This window comes from Benincasa hispida, chromosome 4 (genome assembly GCF_009727055.1).
Source record: "Benincasa hispida cultivar B227 chromosome 4, ASM972705v1, whole genome shotgun sequence".
Taxonomy (NCBI): Eukaryota; Viridiplantae; Streptophyta; class Magnoliopsida; order Cucurbitales; family Cucurbitaceae; genus Benincasa; species Benincasa hispida.
In genome coordinates, this window is record NC_052352.1 from 57,717,681 (window position 1) to 57,724,246 (window position 6,566).

The following is a 6,566-nucleotide window of genomic DNA, read 5'->3' on the forward strand; positions in this document are numbered from 1 at the left end:
TCCGGGGATGAACTAAGTGGAAGCTGGTGGGCATGTAACGACCCGAGTTCAGGAGGGGTACATGAATGAACCGGTATCACATTTGAACGAGAGAGATCCTGAGGACATGAAAGTATGATTAAGAAAGGCTTAAAAGAATTGAAAGTTACTACCTATACTAACAAGGTGCACCTTCCTTTTCGGTGGCTCAATCATAAGAACTTGAAAGTTGGGAATTTTCCTAGGATGCATGTGAGTGAAGACAAAGCATGGTGCCTTTTCTCCCTTTTTTCTTTTGCATTTGGGCTGGGCTTTTCCGATATTTTACACTGTTTTTTGTGTTTAGCTATTGAACGGTTTCCCTTTATTATTATTATTTTTTTAATTTGTTTTTAAAATTTTTTTTTTTCTATAAATGAAAAATACTTTGGCCAACTTTTAAAAATATAAAAACCCCCTTTATAAAACCCAATTTGAAGAGAGAACGGGGCTATCCCACTTTTTTCCACCGTAGTCCATCCCATTTCTGGTAGGAATGATCATTAGTCTCTGGCAACGGTTTCCAGCCAAATCAAGATTCATTTAGAACAGGTGAACTTCATCGTCTATTTTTTTCCCCTTATGTTTCTGTTTTCTCTGATTCCACGAATTCTTCAGGGATTCATTTAGTTGATGAATTTTGCTTGTGGAGTTTGGAGAGAAGATTAAACCCTCTTTTTAATCGTTAATCAGCCTTCACTACCTACAACGCTGATTGTTAGTAGGCCATTTTGATAATGAACCTGATTTCGTTTATTCTGTCTGTTATTCAGTTCATTCTATTAGATCTGAAGGTTTCTTTTATTTTTGAACCTTATCTCAACTATTTCGCCTAAAACCTTGGTGGGTATGCATTAAAATTCATTTTTGGCCCCTTGCATGTCTAGTTTACTTAGTACTAAGCACTGATTAGTTGGATAGTTGTTGTTGTTTTTTATTTTCGTGCAGTGGTTTTCCAAAAATTGGAAATTTTCAGTTACATTGTGTGGATCGTTCATGTTTTGTTTTTGTTTTTTGTTTTTATTGACTTAGATTATGGCTTAATGGAAATTTCTATCAAGGTCTGCTTGTATTTATACGTTCTATGCTGTTGATTAGGATCTAGTAAATCTGTTTGGGATATTACGGATGATCTTTGTAAAGGGCTTTGAGCAGTTTCTCACTTTATTACGAGGGGAATATTGCTTAGGAAGCTAAATCTGATACGCCCAATCTCGTTTGTGTTTCTAGTCATTTGTTAATATTTGATATGATAATATTCTTTTTCTCTATGGGAATATATGCATCTGAAGATGTATCTGTTTGGTAAGTATGAAGACATACTAATTTTGACAGCTTATCTGTGATTTTGTTGTTATTATCCTTTTTCTGTAATTTGAATCTGTTTCTAATTTCAAGTTGATATTCTTTGGATGAATTGCATACCATTGAAAAAGTAATTTATTAGATTATAATTATTTCCCCTAAGTTCTACAGACTAGTTTGTTTCTCAATGTTTTATTATGCTACATGTAAATAGATTTGATTTTTTGTAAACATTTGTAACAACTGTGATCTGGAATTTATTTTGCTTGCTTTAGTGTCTTGATGATCGATCTTAGTGTTTGTCTTTGGTCCCCTGTTCATCAGAAAATTGAACCTGCCGAATGATGGAAAAACTTATCTCTAGAGATGTTAATTTGATTCTTATCACAAGCCTTTGCCGTCAACCACAACTCTCCCTTTCTCTCAACCTCAATCAATCTTTCCGTCATTTCCCTCTCTCTTTTGCCTTTTCTTTTTGGTAAATCAGCTTTAAGATTTTAACTTAAAGTGACGATTTAGATTAAATAATGATCCACTATAGTTATTACTGTAATTTGAGTTGTTTTTAGGATGGTTGCTAGATGATGTAAAATCCATGAACATTGAATTTTTAAAGTCCCAAGAAGCTTTGAAATAGGTTGTTTTTTTATTCATTAACTGTTATTCTGATATAAGCTTATATGTATATATATGTATATATATGTTTTTTCTAATAACAAAGAAACATCTTTTCATCAAAGAAATAAAAAGAGATTAATGTTCAACCATTCAAAATTGGATAAACACAAACAGAAGAAATACAAGAAGATTTTGAAAAGATATGAAAAACTTGGCTGGAGAAGTACCAAAATGAAGCCTTTAGCAAACAAACCTTCCAAAGTCTTTGCCTTACTGGCAATAATTTTTTGGTTACTATCCCATCAGATTTCTAAAATGATACCTTGAACCGCATTAATCTCTAATTACAAAAGCCTTGAAAGGAATACAAAGACCAATGAGGAAATGAAACATGTTGGGCTTTGAGCTGTTGTGAAAGACCCAATAAACATTGAAGATCCCAAATAATTTATGCTTTCAGATTCAGAACAACATGAAGGACATCTTGATGGCAGAAGAGAAGAAAAAGTCTTCTTCTGTAAAATATCTAAAGAGTTCAAGCCACCATTTATCAAAATCCACATAATGATATTTATGCTCTTAGGACAATTATACTTCCTTCCAAATCAAGAACACAGTAATACAACCTATAGAACAGATCCTGTTCAAGTAAGGTTGTGATAATTATACTTCCATAAAGCCAAGAAGGCCCTTTTGAGAATTGTGGAAGAAGTTGCCAAATATCTTGAGAAGAGAAATTTTACCGGAAAAGCACCTAGAGAATCGAGACTCCAATGCTTTGAAGTAGGACTACTCGAGACCTCAGACTCTTCTAAAACAGAAAGGAGAGCAGAAAGCTCAATAGTCTCATTATCTTTCCAAGTTCTTCTATAAAGAATCTGCCAAGATCAGCAAATAGAATCCCAAATATCAGCAACTGAACCATTAGGAGGAAGTGAGATGAACAAATTTGGAAAACTGGACTGTAATGAAATACTGTCAATCCAAATATCCAACCAGAAAGAGATTCATGTTCCATTTCCGAGAACAAAATGGGAGAATTCTGCCACCTTTTTTTTTCCCCAATTTTTTGAAATATTAAATCAAGGACATCTAAGACTAATATCTCTTTTGCCATCCGTGTGCTCTTCTTCCACCCCACGTGCATCACTTTCCTCCAAAGTGCATCAAATTCTTCATTAAAACATCATCCCCATATTGCTAGCAAGGCCGTATTTCAAATTTCAGACCTCCAATCTCTACTCCTCCATCAACAAGGGATTTGGAATCTGAATTCCGTCTTAGTAAGTGATTCAACTTGGCGAAAGTTCTAGAGCTTTCTTTTTCAAGGGAATACTTGATGACACGAGTAAGTCTATCTCCCTTTGAGAGCTGAAAATGCTTCCATGTAACAAGCTTCTTCATAACTTTCTCCATAATTGGATCTCACAAAACACCATGTTTAGGATGACCTCCAACTCCAAGTGGAAGACCAAGGTACAAAAAATAGGTAAGGATTCTACCTTGCCATTTCATCTGACAGCCGCTTAAGAAACCCTGGAAGCATCAATGTTAGCTCCATTTAAGGCTGATTTCGACCCATTGATCTTGAGACCCAAACTTGATTCCAAGAATGTCAAAGTAGTGAACACCAAACTATCCAACATAAAGGTCAAATTATTGAACAAACTATCGAACATAAAGATCGTCAGTTTTGCAAAAAAGAAGAATGTCGCAAGACATGAGTTGAATTAGGCCCCACTTTGAAGCGCTCAAATAAGCCTTGTAAAAAAATATCTTCAAAGAGTATACTTAAAACATCACAAACCATGACAAATAAGAATTGAGGAAATGGATCGCCTTGTCGCAAACCTCTTGAAGCTTTAACTCTTCCCTTTGGACGCCACTAATAAGAACAGGAATTGAGTGACCTTAATACAACAACCATTCATCCACAGGATCCCCTTCGCCACCTCTTTCTTTCATGTAATTCTCCTTTAGACATTTTTTCAAAAGTTCCATTGGGGTAGGGCCGGGGAGACATGAATTAATATGACCATTAGAAGGGATTCAAAGAATAACCGAACAGAATCATCTTTCAATTGATCCCAAAAAGTTATTAAAGTCGTAAATAAAAAATTATGTAGAAAACCCATCCAACCTGGGAGCTTTATTCTTCCCTAAATTCTTGACTACTTTCCAAAATCTTGTTTAGATGAAAAAGAATCGATAAGAATATGGATCAAAACAAGACAAAAGTGAAAGTTCAGGATCATGATAGATTTTCAATCTTTATTTCTTTCTGAATTAGTCGTGCATCTGTCCTTCCATTTTTAATGTTTTGTTTCTATTCATGATAAATGTTGTTGCTATTTATAGATATGATTAGATATGTGACTTCTATATTTGGTATTCAATTGTTATCCTGACAAATTGCATATACCACCATCACATGATCTTGTCATATTTGGCATTGGAAAATTGACTTTTGCTTGATCCATCCATCTACTTTGTTTTTCTTCCTTTTTTGTAATGAGTGGTTAAAGATGTGTAGTGGCTTGTAATGAAAATCAAATGTCTATCTAGCAATTATGAGGGGGGTATGTTTATGATGAGATCTGAGGAGTAGGAATATGCTTAATATTATTTTGAGTTCATTAAAAAGAAAAGCTGGAATGTGGATGATACTATTAATCGTTTACTTTAAACTATGCTGGAACTAAGTTTATTTGCATGTTGTTCCCTCCTGCCCAATGATGGAAAAACTCATGCTCTAGACCATTTGCATTGATTTCTAATACTAGCTTTTGCCTCAACCACAACTCTCTCTTTCTCTCTCTCTCTCTCTCTCTTACTTCCCAAACACAAACAAATATATATATATATACATATAACTATACAATTTCCCTTGCCTTTCTTTTCTTTTGTTGTGGTTGGAGATGAGTAGAGACTAGTATGTGAATCAAACAAAAATGTTGTCAATGAGGAACTAAACTATGAGATCTGAGGGCTAATCAACACGAATTTTGATACTATTTTCACCTTGAAGTAATCAATTTAGCTTTGATTTTTTTTTTTTTTTAAAGTAGAATTGGGGTAGGAGATTTGAACCCTGACGTTAAGTGAGTTGAGTTATGCTTGCTTTTGCATAGCTTTGAATTAGTATTTGGTTTAAAATGTATTGCCTGTTATATATACTGTTACTACTTGTTTGCTTAGTGCTCTCCCGACGATGGTAAAGCTTCATAGTGCCCCATTCGACGATAGAGGTATGCGTCACTGTCCTAATTTTGCAATCTTCCCCAACAAAGATTGTCTGTGATTTGTATAATCTCTATGCCTTCCCTAAATGGTCGGGTTTTCTATAAATTTATATAATTTTAATCATCCTATTCTTAGACCCATTCTATTTTAATTTATGCCTATATCAAGTTTCATATTTTTTTTAATTTGTTTGCTTTGATGATTTAATTATATTCTTTTTTAAGTTTAAATTTATGTATACATAAAGTTGTATATATTTTGTCTCTATATGAAATAGATCGATATGATTTACTATAGATTAATAATTGACATTATATGATTTTGTAAGTACAATAGATGGTGAAAAAATTAAAACCATAGACATTTTGATCGTTAACACAATCAAATGTCGGTTGAGCTATGTTCATTTTGGTGATATTATATGATTTGTATATTATATTGACGGATCTAAAATTATATTTATATAAACTTGTGTTCCCCATCTAAAATTTGACTGCTTGTATTAGTATTACTTTATTTTTCAATATATATTATTGATATATTATCCAAAATTCCAAACTACTCATACCTATTTCTAATTTTTCAGTATATATATATATATTAAAATCTTCAGCTGGAAAAAAAAACTCTTAGTTGCTTTTTTTTTTAAAAAAAAAAACTTAGGAGAAATATCTAAGTTTAATTTTTTGTTTATATATTTATGTGAATTAACTCTATAAAAGTTTATAACAATTTTTAATTAATATGATTTAATCTAGATATCTTATATTAGTACATTTATAGTTACATATTTAATTATAAGGTCCTTAAGTTTTGAAAATTGTGATTAATAAATTTCTTAACTTCTAATTCTAATTTTAACTCTAATGATTCACTTAAAATAGATTTATAAATTTTCACTTTTGAATTAATAGAGATTTTTAATTTTTATTTTTTATTTTTGGTCTCCTTGGTGAATTATTCGTTAGGTTTATTTTACTTGATTGGAGGCCTTTTTTATGGAATGCTCATTTCTGTTCTGTGAGCTTTTATTGTTATTATATTTTTTGGATAACAACGTACGTACATACAAGACCTTAATAAAGATTCTATATTTCACTTTTGTCCAGCTTTTCTATTATTTTCAAAAACGTCCAAATGACTTTTTAATTACATAAAAATTAGGGTCAAATTACCTTTTTATTCTCAACTAAACATTAGGGGTCTTAAAAAAAACCCGATTAACCCAACTCAATTCGTTTGGTTTGGATTCAAATAAATGAAAATTTTAAGGGTTGAGTTGATTCATAGGTTCATCTAATATAATTTAAATCAATTCGAATTAAGCCGAATTTATTATTAATTTTAAAAAAATATATTTTTATTACTTATAATACAATTAT

At 31.9% G+C, this 6,566-nt stretch overlaps 1 long non-coding RNA gene across 1 annotated transcript in view; it reads left to right on the top strand.

Moving 5' to 3' along the window:
* Nucleotides 1–446: 446 nt before the first annotated feature.
* The window catches only part of LOC120075242, a 6,947-nt gene continuing 827 nt past the window's right edge, over nt 447–6,566 (top strand). The window contains exon 1 of the long non-coding RNA XR_005481244.1: nt 447–5,189. This is a non-coding gene — a long non-coding RNA (uncharacterized LOC120075242). The remainder of the gene's footprint in view (nt 5,190–6,566) is intronic.